General features: G+C 36.7%; 1 pseudogene; it reads right to left on the reverse strand.

The window, feature by feature from the left end:
* Positions 1-4,143: 4,143 nt before the first annotated feature.
* LOC104993815 overlaps positions 4,144-20,010 on the reverse strand; it is a 181,208-nt pseudogene continuing 165,341 nt past the window's right edge.

Genomic DNA, 20,010 nt, shown 5'->3' on the forward strand with positions numbered 1-20,010 from the left:
AAGTAATTCTCAAAATTCTCCAAGTGAGGCTTCAACAGCTTGTGAACTGAGAACTTCCAGATGTTCAAGCTGGATTTAGAAAAGGCAGAGAAACCAGAGATCAGATTCCCAACATCTGTTGGATCATAGAAAAAGACAATAGAGTTCCAGAAAAAAAAAACTACTTCTGTTTTATTGACTATTCCAAAGCCTTTGCTGTGTGGATCACAACAAAATGTGGAAAATTCTTCAAGATATGGGCATACCAGACCACTTTACCTACCTCCTGATAAATCTGTATGCAGGTCAAGAGGCAACAGTTAGAACCAGACATGGAACAATGGACTGGTTCCAAATTGGGAAAGGAGTACATCAAGACTGTACATTGTCACACTGCTTATTTAACCTATATGCTGCTGTTGCTGCTGCTAAGTCACTTCAGTCGTGTCCGACTCTGTGAGACCCCATAGACGGCAGCCCACCAGGATCCCCCATCCCTGGGATTCTCGAGGCAAGAACACTGGAGTGGGTTGCCATTTCCTTCTTCAATGCATGAAAGTGAAAGTGAAGTCGCACAGTCGTGTCCGACTCCTAGTGACCCCATGGACTGCAGCCTACCAGGCTTCTCCGTCCATGGGATTTGCCAGGCAAGAGTACTGGAATGGGTTGCCATTGCCTTCTCCAACCTATATGCAGCGTACATAATGCAGAATGTCAGGACGGGTGAAGCACAAGCTGGAATAAAGAATGCCAGGAGAAGTATCAATCACCTCAGATACGCAGATGACACCACCCTTCTGGCAGAAAGTGAAGAATAAAAGAGCCTCTTGATGAAAGTTAAAGAGGAGAGTGAAAAAGTTGGCTTAAAACACTGCATTCAGAAAACTAAGATCATGGCATCTGGTGCCATCACTTCATGGCAATTAGTTGGGGAAACAGTGGAACAGTGAGAGACTTTCTTTTCTTGGGCTCCAAAATCAATGCAGATGGTGACTACAGCCATGGAATTAAAAGACATTTGCTCCTTGGAAGAAAAGCTATGACCAAGCTAGTCAGCATATTAAACAGCAAACACAATACTTTGCTGACAAATTTCTGTCTAGTCAAAGCTTTGGTTTTTCCACTAGTCATGCACAGTTGTGAGAGTTGGACCATAAAGAAAGCTGAGCACCAAAGAATTGATGCTTTTGAACTGTGGTGTTGGGGAAGACTCTTGAGAGTTCCTTGGACTACAAGGTCAAATCAGTCCATCTTAAATGAAATTAGTCCTGAATATTCATTGGAAGGACTGATGCTGAAGCTGAATCTCCAATACTTAGGCCACCTGATTAAAAAAACTGACTTATTAGAAAAGATCCTGATGATGGGAAAGATTGAAGACAGAAGGAGAAGGGGATGACAGGGGATGAGATTGCTGGATGGCATCACCGACTTGATGGACATGAATTTGAGCAAGCTCTGGGTGTTGGTGATGGACATGGAAGCCTGGCATGCAGCAGTCCATCATTTGCAGCTGGGCATTACTGAGCAACTGAACTGAACTTAACTGGATGGTCTAGTCATTTTTTCCTACTTTTTTTTCAATTTAAGTCTGAACTTTGAGATAAGGAGCTCATGATCTGAGCCATAGTCAGCCCCAGTATTTTTTTTTTTTTAAATCTATAGAGCTTCTCTCTCTTCTGCTGCAAAGAACATTATCAACCTGATTTCAATTTTGACCATTTAGTGATGACCATGTATAGATTAGTCACTTGTGTTATCAGAAAATGGTGTTTTCTATGACCAGAGTGTTCTCTTGACAAAACTCTATTAGCCTTTGCTTTGCTTCATTTTGTACTCCAAGGCCAAGCTTAGTTGCTATTCCAGGTATCTTTTGACTTCCTGTTTTTCCTATATCCCCTATAATTAAAAGGACATCTTCTTCTTCCTCTTTTTTTTTTTTTTATGTTAGCTTAGGTGGCATGTCTGAAAAAGTAGTAAATTTACAGTGTATTGAGGAGTTAGCTTTGTTTTTTTTTGTTTGTTTTTAAAGAGGTAATGTGTACAAATATACCTTTCAAGTAGGAAGGAAAAGAAAAATTTTGATACATAAAACTGGAGATAACAAAAGTGTGACATCCTTGAATAGGGGAAAGAAGATTAGATCTATAGCAAAAGTGGAGATCTTCCCTTTGAAGTTGCATGAAGACACATGCAACTCATTATTGATTGTGAGACTAATAAGTATAATATGGTGATTTTTTTCTTAGTGTGAATATATATATATATATATATATATATATACACTTCATTTTCAAGTGATAATATATGGTTTTGAGTATGTGTGAGAAAAAGAGAAAGTACAAGTTTATTTCAGGGTAAAAAGGTCATTGAGTTTTCTGGAAATGTAAGAGCAGAGTTGTCAAATCGATTATGCCTTTTAGTTAACAACATGTGGAAGAAGTGTAGTTAGGCTCCAGTGGCACTGAAAACTTTACAGGTAAGAAAATTTGAAGGTGAGGTAGAGAAAGTGAAATGGCAAGATGAGAGCAAAACTGGGAAGAGAGTGAAGAAGAGGAAGGAAGGAAGAAGAATGAAGGGAAGAAAAAGGAATAAATGTGAAGGGAAGAGATGGACAAGAAAGGGAAGACAGATTACGAATTTTGGATCTTTGAAGGTGAAATGTTATGAACAAACAATTTCATGTGTGTGTTGAGTGAGAGGGAGAGTGAAAACCCACACTGCGTCTGTGACAGTTTGGATGGCATTCAACTCAAGTTCTGGAAAAAATCCTATAGTAGTGATGCACAAAAGTACAGACGGAGAAAGATTGAAATTGGAGGTATATTATAGCAGAATGTGCAAAACAAGATGTTAGAGGTTGAGCAGTTTTGGTGGCAATAAAGTTTAGATAATAGAAGTCCAATAGAAAAATAATGTACACCACATACTTTATTTAAACATTTTTAGTAGCCACAATGGAATGTAAAGAGAAAAACTGGAATTACATTTTTAAATGTATTTTACATAATAGATTAAAAATATTATTTTAGCATTCAGTCTACATAAACAACGAGATTATATACATAGTTTATTCAAACTAAGCCTTAAAAATCCATATGTTATTTAACATTTTTAGTAGCCACATTGAAAATAAAAATGAAATTTATTTTTAATGTATTTTAACTAATAGATTAAAAATATTTCATCATTCAGTCTATATAAAAAAATAATAAGACTATCTACATCCTTTATTCAAATTGTCTTTAAAATACATTGTGCATTTTATATTCATATTGTCATGAAGTTTAGGTGCTAAAATTTTATCACAAATAGTTTCCTGCATGTAGTTTTAAAGTTGAAAACATGGATTTACATGTCCAATTTCCCCTAAACATAATACCATCACTGAATTGGCTATCAGAAGCATTTTACTTATTTATGTATAGCCATACCTCATTGTTTCATATATTTGGAAGAAATGGTTTGATTTTGGAAAGATGCATATGTTTTTCAAAATTATGTTTTATTTTTCAAATTAATTAAAGTCACTATATTATGTGTAATGAAAATATTATAAATGTTAAAATCAAACATTTCATAAATTAAACAATATGAAAATATACTATTATTTGGTGCTTGTAGCAGGCATGATGGGGCTTTCTAGGTGTCACTAGTGGTAAAGAACCCACCTGCTAATGCAGGAGATGTAAGAGACATGTGTTCAATCCCTGGGTGGGGAAGATTCCCTGGAGGAGGGCATGGCAACTCACTCTAGTATTCATGCCTATAGAATCCCATGGACAGAGAAGCATGGCAGGCTGTAGTCCATAGGGTCACACAGAGTCAGATACAGACTGCAGTGACCACATGCATGCTCACACAGGGAGCAAGATGGTGTCAGGTTTACTCTGCAGAGATGAAACACTGACATCATAGGTCATGAGGGTCCAAGGTCCCAGTGATATCTCCGTGGTGTGCTCTGTGGAATCTGGAGGTGGTGTTTCTACTGATAATGAGAAGGCAACTGAGCTGGAGAGGGAGAGCATGCTGGCTGCAGACAAGGGACTAGAACCCTATTTTATGCTTGCCCCAAAGGCAGCTTCAGGTGCCAAGAAAGACCCTAATTTAGTCCCCTCCATCACCAACAAGTGGGCTTAACCTGTGAAGAAGATATCCATGCTATCATCTGGTTCTGGCCACATAAAGACAAGGCCCAGCCATGCCTGAGCTATGGAACCCATTACTAGCTGGTGCCCCACCAGCTGGTCCACTGAGCCCCTGTACTAACTCATCCAACATGTAGTGTAAAGTTTCTTCTTTCCTACAAAGACTAACCATTACATTATCTCCTCCCTCCTAAAAAAAAAAAAAAAATCTATTTAAATTTGTATTGCAGAGTTTGGGAGTCCACCCATCGCGGATGCGTGTTGATGTATGGCAAAACCAATACAATATTGTAAAGTAAAAAAAAATAATAATAATTAAAAAATTAAAAATTAAAAGAAAAATAATGTTCTCCATTAAAATTAAAATCTTCTGAATATGGATTCATGCTAGAAACTATATAAAATTATTAATGATTTTTCTAATGAGAAATTTCAACACAAATTTTCATTTGTTTATCCTGCTAAGTCACCTATAAAATTTTTCTTTTCCTGAAGCTCCTAATATAACACACTTTAATGCAGTATATCAGTTTAGGGACTGCAAATCACACTGACTACTTGTAATTTATTATTGAATATTGGGCAAAAATTTCCTTTATTTCAAGAAGGACTTGAATTGGGGTTAGCAATACTTAAATTGTAAAATGCTCTTATAACTCAACAAATGATCATTAACAAAGAATACAGAATTATTAAATTAATTTTCTTTCATTTCAATAATTCCATATACTGTAATTAGGGGCTTCCATGGTGGCTCAGTGGTAAAGAATCTGCCTGCCAATGCAGGAGATGAAAGAGATGTGGGTTTGATCCCTGGGTTGAGAATGTCCTGTGGAGGAGGGCATGGCAACCCACTCCAGTATTGTCAGGGACATTCCATGAACAGAGGAGTTGGACAATCTACAGTTCATAGGGTTGCAAAGAGTCAGACATGACTGAAGCAAATGAGCACACACACACATATTGGAAGTAATTTATAGCATTTTTGAGAACATACTGAAAGCTGTAATAACTGTACCCATGACATTTTTCCATGATGTCATTTCAGGAAATAAAGCAAAAATATTTTCAAGATGTTTCAGAGTGGGTGAGATGTTTCAGAAACAAGATGTTTCAGAGCCATGAGAGAAATATCAAATCACCAATCACCTGTTTTGAAATTTCAGCAAATCTGAATGCTTGACTATGTCTGGAATATACTTGATCAGTATAGAAACTAATTTTTTAATGTTCAGCATTTTTAAATAAAAACTATAAATAGTCATCAAAGTAAATAAAGCCATTTTATAACATAATCTATTAGGTTTATATTTTTACTGCACATCCTAAGGACACAGCAGAAATGGTGGTTGGGAGACTTTCCATATTTTTGGATGCTAATAGAACAGGCAATAGGCAGTTATAAATGGATAAATTTAATACTAGGGGTAAAAGACAATTTAAGGGAATGAGAAGTTTCTGGGGAGGAATGTGGTATAGTATTAAGAACGGAAGAATAATACAATAAAATTCTACACTATACTAAGATAGAAAGAGTAGTGAAGAAAATATCACACCTGCACATAATGCTTATATAATACAGTTGAAAACACATATAAAATGCCATGTATTTAAACCAATTTACAAATATAAAAAATATCTGTCCAAGCTCTGAGCTTGCACATGATAATGTTTAGAGTGGATACATGTTAAGGAAAACCAAAAAATACTTTCAAATAGCTTTTCTTCAACAAAAATGGCATGATATATATTATTCTATACTCTCTCAGCCAGCAAAATGAGTTCTACAAGGTATATAATACAAAAAAAGAAAAAAAATTCACAGTACTACAAAACTGTTTTGACTTTAAAGCTTCAGTACCTTTGCAGAAGTATTTACACAAATTTCAAGAACATTCATCCACTGCACAGAATATATAACAATTACTTACAATTGACAGGAGAATCTAGAAACACTTTAGAACCTACCAACAATGCTTCTAGGACACCACAGAATATATTTCTAGTGGCTGCAGTAACATGAAAGGTGTTTGTTCTATACACAAATATTTACAAGATCTATTCAGACTGGTAAATTTTTATGATAATAGTAAGTGAAAATATATTGGTTTAAGTAAGAAAATCAAGCTACTGATTTCTAAATAAAATACATCTATAGTCAGATATTGGTGGCCCCTTCTGATATGAGGGGGCATAGGTGTCCTGAAGCTTTTTAATTATTCAAACCAGCTTAAACAGTTTTGTAAATATGAAACTGTGCTCCTTTTGGGATATAAATAAAAAATATTTAATGCTTCTATTTCATCTGCTCATGTTGGTTTTAGAATATTCCATGTATATCCCAATGTGAATGGTACTGAATTCTGATCATACCAGTTTCCATCAGGATCTATCAGCTCTGAGAGACATCCTACAGATAATCTGGTTGACAACCCCACAGTAGTTTTCTTTTCTTTTATTTTTCTGCTTAGATTTTTTTTTTTTTTAAACAGAGAAGAAAGGGATTTGCTCAGAGAGCAGAATATGGTTTCCCCTCAGCATCATGGGAGGAGATAAAACAATTCATTCTGTGGTCTCTGTTTCATTAAGTTTTGGTGCCTTCTTCAGTAACAGTGTGTGAAATATATTTGACTTTGAGTCCCACTGGAGAAGGAAATGGCAACCCACTCCTGTACTCTTGCCTGGAGAATCCCATGGATGGAGGAGCCTGGTGGGCTACAGTCCATGGGGTCGCAAATAGTCCAACCTGACTGAGAGACTTCCCCTTTGAGTCCCACTGAAGAGGAATTATATTTCACTGCAGCATTACTGAGTCTTTTTCTTGTTATTTACTCTGAACTGTAAAATTAAGTTCATAAATGCATTTGGCAAGGGTGGAGGGAGATTCCATGCTTCTAATGGCTAGCACTGATAATTTGTTTTCATGTTTCTAACAATCTGTGACCACATTCTGAATATTTACCAATATTTTATTTTAATATTAAAGCAGCTGTTAGTCAGATGTGTTTAGTTATTGGTCCTCTTTTAGTTATTGGTCCTCTTTTTCATCTGCAAAATCTTGAAAGACAAGTTTTATTGATCCTTTCCTAAGTAGCACAAGGGCATCACTGGAATGATTCACAATGGCCTTTTGTGCTCTAGAAGTTGAGCTTGTGCCCCTCTACAACTGGCTTCTTGGTAGAAGATTTCTGATTTCCTACTTGCCTTGGATCATTTTGTTTTATCCTGCAAGCAGGGCATTCTTTGAATGGTGCTTGTCCTGTAAGTGAGTAATGAAAGAAAACCTCTGTTTGTGGAGAGGCTTACAACCCCAAAGACCCTGCCCTGGATATACATCTTTTCCTCCATGTTCAGATGCTTCATGGTAGAAAACTCATTAGGGAGTCTGAGACACTTTTTACGAGATTGCCACAGACACGTGATGTTGTGCCCAGGTTTTCTCACTGGATTTCCATGTTGACAAGATACAGTGAATGGAGAAGCCTGAGAACTATTAGGCTGGCTCTGCACTTGAAGGCAATGGCACCCCACTCCAGTACGCTTGCCTGGAAAATCCTATGGATGGAGGAGCCCAGTAGGCTGCAGTCCATGGGGTTGCTAAGAGTCAGACACGACTGAGAGACTTCACTTTCGCTTTTCACTTTCATGCATTGGAGAAGGAAATGGCAACCCACTCCAGTGTTCTTGCCTGGAGAATCCCAGGGACGGGGGAACCTGGTGGGCTGCCGTCTATGGGGTCGCACAGAGTCAGACACGAAAGAAGTGACTTAGCAGCATGTGCATGTAGGTGCCTTCAGTCGAGTCAGGCTCTTTGTGACCCTATGGATTGTAGCCTGCCAGTCTCCTCTATCTGTGGCATTCTCTAGGCAAGAATACTGGAGTAGGTTGCCATGCCCTCCTCAGGGATCTTTCCGATCCAGGGATGGAAGCTGCATCTCCCGAAACTCCTGCATTGCAGGCATATTCCTTGCATTGAGCCACCAGGGAAGCCCAATTAATTGTACAGTATATAATTAATAAAAGTTGTATGATTATTTATATCACATAACAACTAAAGCCAAAACATTGAAATTTTTCAAATTTTAAATTAATTGAACTTTGATATTATTAGAAAATCATGTATTCTGTGAACAGCTGGTGACAATGTAAGAGCTTTAATTTTTTGTAGAATACCATTTTAGTATGTTTTTCATAAATTTCTAACAAAATTTCAGTTACTAAAATTATAGTTTACCATGTCTCCAATTGAAAATGCATGTGTCTGTGAAAGAATCCAGGCTTATTTTATAACTGAACTATTGCCAATTCAGAACCTCTTAAAACTGTTTAAGCTTTGTCGTTCAATATTCATTTCTGATTTCAAATGACTAATTTCATTGAATATATCTATATCTATATCTCTATATATTTATTCTTGAGAAGAAGCCTCTGATAAAAATTACTATACATTTACTGTAAATTTTAATATCATCTACTTTATTATCTTTTAATATATTTTATATAATAGTACATTTTATATGCTCTGTTGCAGCAGAGTGCAAGTGTCATACATTGTGAAATTTGAAAAAAAATCATGTCACATTCTACTCTTTTTTCTTTACTATTCTATTAACAGTACCTACTTCTGCATCTCCACTCAATCTACATTAGTAGAGTACTTTGATTTTATACTAAAAAAAAAATCTATAAGATGTCAAAATCACTCAAATGCTAAAATGACAGTTGTCTTCAACAAATACTGTTGAGAAAACTAGGTATTATTATCCAACAAATGAATTCTGTCCTTATCTCACATACAAAAATTACCTCAAATGGATTAAAAACTCTAAAGTAAGACTTAAAACCATAAAACACCTGTAAGAAAACAGGACAGTGACATCATAAAATTGGATTTGAGAATACCTTATTGGGCATGACACCTAAAAGCAACAGACATCAAAAACAAAAAATGGACACATGGGAGTAAATAAAATTTGAAAACTTTTGTGCATCAAACGATACAATCAACAGAATGAAAATGTAATCTGCAGCATAGAAGAAAATAGTTACAAATCATACATTTGATAAGAGGTTGGGATCTAGAATATATAAAGAACTCCTACAACTCAATAACAAAAAATGAAATAACCCAGTTTAAAAATAGGCAAAAGACTTAAGCAAACATAACAAGATGCTCAACATCACTAATGATCAGAGAAATGTAAACTAAAACCACAATAGGATATCATCACACAGCCATTAATTAACTCTCAACAAGAGATAAAACAGGGAGGGAAGGAAGGAAGGAATAAGGAAAGGAATAAAAACAGAAAAGTGTTTTTCAAGGATGTAGACAAAGGAGAACTCTTGTGGACTGTAGGATGTGATTATAAAATCGTGCAACTGTTTTGGAAAACAGTATGGAGGTTTCTCAAAAGATTAAAAATAGCAATTCCACTTCTGGGTATATATCCAAAGGGATTCAAAGTAGGACCTTGAAATAATATCTATACACACAAGTGTTCACAGCAATGGTATCCACAATAACCAAGAGGTAGAAGCAGCCTGAATGTCCATCAAAGGATCACTGAATAAACAAAATATTGTCTATACATACTTGGAATATAATTCAGCCTTAAAAAGGAAGGGAATTCTTTTACATTCTACATAGAACATTATGCTAAGTGAGATAAGCCAGTTTATTATGAAGTATCTGAAAGTGAAAGTGAAAGTGAAGTTGCTCAGTCATGTCCTTCTCTTTGGGACCCCATGGACTGTAGCCTACTATGCTTCTTTGTCCATGGGATTTTCCAGGCAAGAGTACTGGAGTGGGTTGCCATTGCCTTCTCCAAGTGCTATACAAATAATTAACTCATAAAGGTTAATATGTAAAGGAGTTAAGATGTTTAAGCAGAAATAAAATATTTGAGTTGGAAATTAAAAGATGGATTTTTACCTACTACCTTTCTGATATAGATTCTTATAAAATAATACAACTTGGGGCTGGTGCACTGGGACGACCCAGAGGGATGGTATGGGGAGGGAGGAGGGAGGAGGGTTCAGGATGGGGAACACATGTATACCTGTGGTGGATTCATTTTGATATTTATAATTAAAAGAAATTAAAAAAAAGAAAAAAGAAAAAAAAATAATACAACTTATAACTTATCTAAATGTTTGTCTCCTTAATTGTGCCTTTCCATGGAATGAAGTGTCTGGTATAACATTTTCCTTTTCATCATTCATGGAGCAACAATTTACTGAGACTATAGTCTGTAGTCTAGGCTCCAGAGAACAAAAGAGACAAAGTGAGAGATAAAAGCTACTGTTATTTTAAAGTTATGTAATGTCCACCTTTTATTTTTCCAAAAATGCTACCTGGAAAAATAACCAGTTCTGAGTGGCTTCAGTTCAGTTCAGTTCAGTCGCTCAGTCGTGTCCGACTCTTTGTGACCCCATGAATCGCAGCATGCCAGGCCTCCCTGTCCATCACCAATACCTGGAGTTCACTGAGACTCACGTCCATCGAGTCAGTGATGCCATCCAGCCATCTCATCCTCTGTTGTCCCCTTCTCCTCCTGCCCCCAATCCCTCCCAGCACCAGAGTCTTTTCCAATGAGTCAACTCTTCGGGTGAGGTGGCCAAAGTACGGGAGTTTCAGCTTTAGCATCATTCCTTCCAAAGAAATCCCAGGGCTGATCTTCAGAATGGACTCATTGGATCTCCTTGCAGTCCAAGGGACTCTCAAGAGTCTTCTCCAACACCACAGTTCAAAAGTATCAATTCTTCGGCACTCAGCCTTCTTCACAGTCCAACTCTCACATCCATACATGACCACAGGAAAAACCATAACCTTGACCAGATGGACCTTTGTTGGCAAAGCACCTCTAATTTATAACTGCTAATAATAAAATGAAGTCACTCAGTTGTGTCCAACTCTTTGGGACCCCAAGGGCTGTAGCCTACCAGGCTCCTCTGTCCATGGGATTTTCCAGGTAGTAGTCCTGGAGTGGATTGCCATTTCCTTCTCCAGGGGATCTTCCCAACCCAGGGATCGAATCCGGGTCTCCCGCATTGTAGACAGACACTTTACTGTCTGAGCCACCAGGGAAGTTCAATAATAAACATTGCAATGGGAACATACACACATACATTCAATGTAATTTTTTGTTGTTATTTATTGGAATGTGTAGTAAAGGACATTTTAAAATGCTGCTCCATACAGAAACTAGTTATATTATAAATATGTTTTTTGTTTGAATACTTTAGAAATATTGTTACATATAATGCTATCATTTTTTGCAATCTCTTCAACTTGAAAATTTAACTCTTCACATATTCAAAGTAAAGTATAATGAAACAGACAAAAATGGGCAAATATTGCTTCTTAAAGTTATTTTCAGTCAGTGAATTCTGTATTAGGGAGAAGCTAGATAGAGAATTAATCAATCAACAAAAAGTATGATGAGTTCAAGCATTTCACTTCTCATAATAATAATGCCCTAGAGAATCTGATTTGATCAATGCATAATCATTTCCATTCAGATGAGTCTGCTCAAATAACTGGAATGTTCTTTTTGTGGTCCAGTAATCTTAGTTGACTTAATGACATAAGAACAACTGTGAATAACTATGCAATATCCAACTAATTTCTTGGTGATAGATTTTCAGAGTCAATCTAGTCAACTGCAAAGCATTAGACACTTTCAAATTATCCCACATGATCTAGAAAAATTTATTGCAAGGGATATTTACAACAGATGTCTTGTTCATAGGTATATTTATATATGAGTTCTGTGAAATAACCTCTATATAAATCTAAGTAACTTCACTTATGTAGTGACATATTGTTGTCACTCAGTCATGTCTGACTCTTTGCAACTCATGGACTGTAGCACACCAGGCTTCCCCGTCCTTCACCCTCTCCCAGAGCTTGGGCAAACTCATGTCCATTGAGTCAGTGTCAGGGTAAATCAATCCATATTCATGTTTTCTGATAAAAATAATAATGCTATGAAGACTACATGCAGAAGGAAGCATGGATAGAACAAGACTTTGAACTTCATGGAACAAATCTGTGTAACCTGATATTTTTATTGTTTAACAGGTAGTGAAGTATTTGGCCAAAGACAAATACTTTCAAAATTTAAAGAAAATATTTAGAAAGATATTAAATACTGCTTATTAACATTGCATACTTAGCTAAATATGCATATGAAGTATCTGCTGCACTAGGCACTAGAGAAATAAAAATATAAATGTTAAGTACTTTACAATCTATGAACTGCAACACTGACCTGCATTAACATGTGAAAATGCGTAATAAAGTTAGTGATTTCTCACCAATAGAACACAAGACCTTAACAAAACAGGAAGTGAAACAGAACACATTTTTAATTTGAGGAAGATAAATTAGAGATTGATAAAGCCTAAGTCTAAACCATAAATGCAGACTGGGTAGAGGAAGCCATTAGGTAACCAGGATGCAGAAAGTTAATATAGGAAATAGATACTGATGGAGAAAAATGGATGAAAATTTGGATGAAGTAGATTGTTACAGTAGGGAGGCAACTTATCAAAATAAATTAAGGGTATGTTGGACACGAATAAAAGCATGTTTCACCTAGTATAGATCCATTTCTTATTAAACTACAATCTTAGTTATTAAATTATTGTGAAAGAAAGTGAAAGTGTTAGTTGCTCAGTCATGTCTAATTCTTTGCGGCCCCGTGGATTGTAGCCTCCCAGGTGTCTCTGTCCATGGAATTCTCCAGGCAAGAATACTGGAGTAGACAGCCATTCCCTTCTCCAGGGGATCTTCCCGATTCAGGAAGTTTTCTGCATTGCAGGCAGATTCTTTACTGTCTGAACCATCAGGGAAACTATTAGATGGTGTGCTATTTTACAATTTTCTTGAAGTATATACACTATGTTGGGCTTCCCAGGCGGCTCAGTGGTAAAGATCCCACCTGCCAATACGAGAGATGTAAGAGCTGCCGGTTTGATACTTGGTTTCCCTGAGGAGGGCATGGCAACCCACTCCAGTATTCTTGCCTGAAAAATCCCATGGACAGAGGAGCCTGGTGGACTATGGTCCATAAGGTTGCAAAGAGTTGGACATGACTGAAGTGACTTATCATGCACATACATACAATGTTACTAAGAGATTCTGAAAAATACAGAAAATGTATGTTTTCCTATTACCAGTAATTTTAAAGGTATTTAATCTTACCTAATGTCAAATTTATTTACATATTAATATATGGGTATAATATTCCTTTGCATAATTTTTAAACACAAAAATAATTATATTATTTTTTATCTCAATGTATTATAAAATGACTGATAGAAAATAAACAAAAATTTATTTTTCCCTAAAGCTATAAAAATCCATTGGAAAAAAGAGTCAGCATTAAATTGACTTGTTTGTAGAGATATCATGTTGATGTAAAATAATTAAACCATTGTAAGAATATTACATCTAAACTTCCCTTGTTAAAAATAAAAATTATTTTATGTAATTTAAATCATGCAATTTTAAATTTCAACCTTTATTTTTTTAAATTTCACCATGTTAATATGTAAAATGATGGAATAACTTATTGCAATGTATCTTTTTAAAACAATTAATTATTGTGATTACAAAACCAATACAATATTGTAAAGTAATTAGCCTCTAATTAAAATAATAAATTTAAATGAAAAAATATGATATTGAAAAGTTACTATGTTGATATTTTATCAAAAATCAAGACAACTCACAATCCATAATTCACTAATTTACTTTGATCTGCTTAGGAAAGGAAGCAAAAGAAGAAAGCTTCTACTATGTTGTACAACTTAGAAATCAATATCAATAAATCAATGTCAACAATATCTTGCAATAAATTACTCAGAAATGTGACCTTAAATGTGGTGTGTATTTCATTCTTTATGGTAGGGAGCATAAGTGAGATTTGTGAGACATCTTTCATTAGAGGCCACTGTTTCTTGTCAGTCACACTTTTTAAATATATATCATTTAGAATGAAATTTTTATGTTGAGACTTAGCCTGCAGTTGATTTTTTCACAAAGAACATTTTCAATTGTTCTTGAGATATTACAGAGTAGTAAAGTATACTTTCCAATTTATAACATTTCCAAGATAACAACTTCCATGTTTATCTCTTGATTGAGAAGGAAATACTCATCTGTGCAATGCATGGACTAGAGCACATTAAAGATGTGACTTCTGTTTTCTAGAATTTTAGAGTATAAAATTGCCATTAACCATGAACAAATGCATCAAGATGCCAAGACATACCAATTGGTATTATCACCATTTATTTCATGGAAAGTCAGTTCTGTAGACAATATCTTTGTGATTCTGAAATGATGATTCCCTGGCTCCAAACAGCACTTTTTCTGTTTCTAATCTCTCCTCTTGGTCTCACTAAGTAAACAGACAGAAGAAATGAAACATACAGCAGACTTTGATTAGATTTTCATGTTTTACATACTCACATTTATATTTTAAAAGTTCCAATGGAAATGAAAAAAAAAAAAAACCTGACAATAAACTGGTTTCTATTCCCCCTACTTTTTCTATTTGAAAATATACATAGCTACCTCTAACATATCTTCTAATTTTTTGGTTGAAAGCCAGGTATAATCTAACAAGTAAAAAGAACTGAGGCTAACAATGCCTTTGTGTGAGGTTGGCTAGGAGTTAGTCTATATTTACTACATTGTGTGAAATGAGGGCAATTGTACAGTAGTTTGAACATTCTTTGGTACTGCCTTTCTTTGGGATTGGAAAGAAAGTTGACTTTTTCCAGTTTTGTGACCTCTGCTGAGTTTTCAAAACTTGCTGACATATTGACTGCAGTACTTTAGCAGCAGCATCTTTGAGGATTTGAAATAGCTCAGCTGGAATTCCATCACCTTCACTAATTTGTTAGTAGTAATGCTTCCTAGGGCCCACTTAACTTCATACTCCACGATGTCTGGCTCTAGGTCAGTGGCCAAGCCATCATGGTTTTCTAAGTCATTAAGATCTTTTTTCATAGTTCTTCTGTGTATTCTTTTCACCTCTTCTTAATATCTTCTGCTTCTGTTAGGTCCATACTATTTCTGTCCTTTATTGTGCCCATCTTTGTATGAAATGTTCCCTTGGTATCTCCAATTTTCTTGAAGAAATCTATAGTCTTTCCCATTCTATTGTTTTCCTCTATTTCTTTGCATTGGTCACTGAGGAAGGCTTTATTATCTTTCCTTGTTATTCTCTGGAATTCTGCCTTCAGATAGGTGTATCTTTCTTTTTCTCTTTGCCTTTTGCTTCTCTTCTTTTCTCAGCTATTTGTAAGATTTTCTCAGACAACAATTTGCCTTTTTGCATTTCTTTTTCTTTGGGATAGTGTTGGTCACTGCCTCCTGTACACTGTTATGAACCTCTGACCATCTTTCCTCAGGTACACTGTAATGAGATTTAATCACTTGAATGTATTTGCCACCTCCACTGTATAATTATAAGGGATTTGATTTAGGTCATACAAGAATGTTTGACAGCCCAGGTGGTCTGGCAAGAAGCTGAGTTTAGTGCTGGTGGGTCAGAGGTCTCTAGTTCTGTTTTTTAAAAGCAGCTAGAGTCTTCTGGGGAGAAGGCAATGGCAACCCACTCCAGTACTCTTGCCTGGAAAATCCCATGGATGGAAGAGCCTGGTAGGCTGCAGTCCATGGGGTCGCTAAGAGTCAGACACGACTGATCAACTTCACTTTCACTTTCCATTTTCATGCATTGGAGAAGGAAATGGCAACCCACTCCAGTGTTCTTGCCTGGAGAATCCCATGGACGGAGAAGCCTGGTAGGCTGCAGTCCATGGGGTCACACAGAGTCGGACACGACTGAAGTGACACAGCAATACAAGAATGACTTAGTGGTTTTTCCATACTTTCTTCAACTTAAGCCTAAACTTTGCAATAAGAAGCTCATGATCTGAGCCAAGTCAGTTTTTACTGACTGTATAAAGCTCCTCCATCTTCAGTTGCAAATAATATAATTAATCTGATTTTGATATTGACCATTTGGTGATGTCAATGTGTACAGTCATCTTTTGTGTTGTTGGAAAAGTGTGTATACTATAACCAATGTGTTCTCTTGACAAAACTTTGTTAAGCTTTGTACTGCTTCATTTTGTACTCCAAGGCTAAACTTACCCATTATTCCAACTATCTCTTGACTTCCTACTTTTGCCTTCCAATTCCCTATGATGAAACAGACATCTTTTTTTTGGTGTTAGTTTTAGAAAGTATTTCAGGTCTTCATAGAACCGTTTACCTTCAGCTTCTTCAGCATTAGTGTTTGGGACATAGAATTGGATTACTGTGATGTTGAATGATTTGCCTTGGAAAGGAACTGAGGTCATTCTGTCATTTTTGAGATCACACCCAGGTACTGCATTTTGCACTCTTTTGTTGATTATGAAGAATACTCCATTTCTTCTAAGGGATTCTATTCACAGTAGTAGATATAATGGTCATCTGAATTAAATTCACCCATTCCTGTCCATTTTAGTTCACTAATTCCTAAAATATTGATGCTCACTCTTGCCACGGAGAAGGAAATGGCACCCCACTCCAGTACTCTTGCTTGGAAAATCCCATGGACAGAGAGCCTGGAAGGCTGCAGTCCATGGGGTCGCTAAGAGTTGGGCATGACAGAATGACTTCACTTTCACTTTTCACTTTCATGCATTGGAGAAAGAAATGGCAACCCACTCCAGTGTTCTTGCCTGGAGAACCCCAGGGATGGGGGAGCCTGGTGGGCTGCCGTCTATGGGGTCTCACAGAGTCGGACACGACTGAAGTGACTTAGCAGCAGCAGCAGCAGCACTCTTGCCATCTCCTGCTGACCACGTCCAACTCACCTTGATTCATGGACCTAATATTCCAGGTTCCCAATGTAGGTGTATATGTCAATGGTTGAAATTCCTTTAGTGTCCTTGTTTTTGTATCCCTCATTGTCTTTGGATTTTCTAGAGGCTTCTTAAATATGATAGTCTTACTGTTCTTTAAGCTGTAAACCACAATTATTCAGGAGTCTGCTTGATGTGGTGTCAGGATGAGGGGGAGGACAGATGTTCTAACATTGTATGGTTAGGCAAAGATATTTTAGTGACCCTTAGCTTCTGAGCTATAATCTTTCACAAATGCTTCTCAGTTTTCCTCCAAATCAGGAGAGAGAGGACATTTGAAAAGGTTGTAGCTGGGTATATCCTTTTCCCCAGATCAGTTAGTTTTTAGAACATTCTTAGTTTGTTAAACTAAAAGAAGATAGTTTCTTTCAAGGGTAGTACGAAGAGCATAATCTCCTGGGCACATTTCAAAATAGTTACTTTCCCCTTCCCACACTGTAATTATAGGGACAAGTTATTATTATTATTTCTTTATCTTCACCCTGAGACCTTGATGGGATTCTCGGTGGTAAAATTCATGCAGTGTAGGAACCCCTAAATATTGGGCTCTCAAGCTACTCCCCACTGAGCCCTCCAAATTTGTCAATTATAGCTTCTGTCCCCCTGTTAAGCAGATCTTAACCACCAGCAACAAGAGGGAGCCGCAATGGCTAAACATCCAATTGTCACCTAATCCCACCAAGTTATTTACCAGCCCGGCCCTAAATATGCCCCCATCAATACTGCAAAATAGTCAGGGGACTGGAAACCCCCCACCCCCCACTGGCCAACTATTAGAACTTTTGCTCCTCTGCCACTTGTATACACCTCATGTACTTAGGTAAACAATGAGTCATTGGGCTCATTAAATATTCATAAATATTCCATAAATACAAACAGCTAATTATAATAGACAATTATGGGGAAGATATGCACAATGGAGCCTCTTGTTATATAACCTGCAGCTCTCAGTCAAGACTGTCAATCAATGACCCTCTGGATTATGGAAATAACCTTGCCTTAAAAACTCTGCACCTCAGACCTCTGGTGCCTTAGCCTCCTTTGGTCTGGCCCACCTCTCTCTTGAGGTGTTCTCTCTGTTCTGTCTTTCCTTATCTTCATTAATCTTTCTTGCAATGGGTCCCAAGAACCAAGGCCTTTGAGAGGAGGAGTCTCCAGCCTCTCTGCTGGTAACACTACCAGGCAGATGCCAGCAGATACCTTTCCTTCCCTGAACTTCTGTTGCAGACAAAGGCAGTTCCTAACTGATACAGCAGTCTAAACATATGCCTTTTGATTATCTCTTCTGGATTTGTTTTCCCTGCATTTGCCTTTCATCAGCAATTTAAAAAATCTGCTTTATTCATGGTAATTTAGTAATGAATTTTATACAAGTATAAAATAATTCACTTTTAATTATTCTTCTTTTTCAAAAACTTAACTAGTGATTTGAGTATATTTTCTCTTAAATTCCATAAAAAATTCTGCTGGGGTGTAAACTAAAATTTCATTAAATTAAATCTATTAAAATTTAATAAATTGGACTATAATGTTTAAATATATATTAAGAATCCCCCATTCAGTAATACCCCATATATGTATACTTATTTGTATATGTGTATTTATATATGGGATTCCCTGATGACTCAGATGGTAAAGAATCTGCCTGCAATGCAGGAGACCTGGGTTTTATCCCTGATTTGGGAAGATCCTATACTGAAAGAGAAACTCCCCAGGTCAGTAGGTGCCCAATACGCTACTGGAGATCAGTGGAGAAAAAACTCCAGAAAGAATGAAGGGATGGAGCCAAAGCAAAAACAATACCCAGCTGTGGATGGACTGGTGATAGAAGCAAGGTCTGATGCTGTAAAGAGCAATGTTGCATAGGAACCTAGAATGTCAGGTTCATGAATCAAGGCAAATTGGAAGTGGTCAAACAAGAGATGGCAAGAGTGAATATCAACATTCTAGGAATCAGCGAACTCAAATGGACTGGAATGAGTGAATTTAACTTAGATGACCATTATATCTACTACTGCGGGCAGGAATCCCTCAGAAGAAATGGAGTGGCCATCATGGTCAACAAAAGAGTCTGAAATGCAGTACTTGGATGCAATCTCAAAAATGACAGAATGATCTCTGTTCGTTTCCAAGGCAAACCATTCAATATCACAGTAATCCAAGTCTATGCCCCAACCAGTAATGCTGAAGAAGCTGAAGTTGAACGATTCTATGAAGACCTACAAGACCTTTTAGAACTAACACCCAAAAAAGATGTCCTTTTCATTATAGGGGACTGGAATGCAAAAGTAGGAAGTCAAGAAACAACTGGAGTAACAGAAAAAATTGGCCTTGGAATACGGAATGAAGCAGGGCAAAGACTAATAGAGTTTTGCCAAGAAAATGCACTGGTCATAACAAACACCCTCTTCCAACAACACAAGAGAAGACTCTATACATGGACATCACCAGATAGTCAACATCAAAATCAGATTGATTATATTCTTTGCAGCCAAAGATGGAGAAGCTCTACACAGTCAGCAAAAATAAGACCAGGAGCTGACTGTGGCTCAGACCATGAACTCCTTATTGCCAAATTCAGACTTAAATTGAAGAAAGTAGGGAAAACCACTAGACCATACAGGTATGACTGAAATCAAATCCCTTATGATTATACAGTGGAAGTGAGAAATAGATTTAAGGGCCTAGATAGAGTGCCTGATGAACTATGGAATGAGGTTCGTGACATTGTACAGGAGACAGGAATCAAGACCATCCCCATAGAAAAGAATGCAAAAAAGCAAAATGGCTGTCTGGGGATGCCTTACAAATAGCTGTGAAAAGAAGAGAAGTGAAAAGCAAAGGAGAAAAGGAAAGATATAAATATCTGAATGCAGAGTTCCAAAGAATAGCAAGAAGAGATAAGAAAGCCTTCTTTAGTGATCAATGCAAAGAAATAGAGGAAAACAAC

This window comes from Bison bison, unplaced genomic scaffold (assembly GCF_000754665.1).
Source record: "Bison bison bison isolate TAMUID 2011002044 unplaced genomic scaffold, Bison_UMD1.0 scf7180017864246, whole genome shotgun sequence".
In the NCBI taxonomy this organism is placed as follows: domain Eukaryota; kingdom Metazoa; phylum Chordata; class Mammalia; order Artiodactyla; family Bovidae; genus Bison; species Bison bison.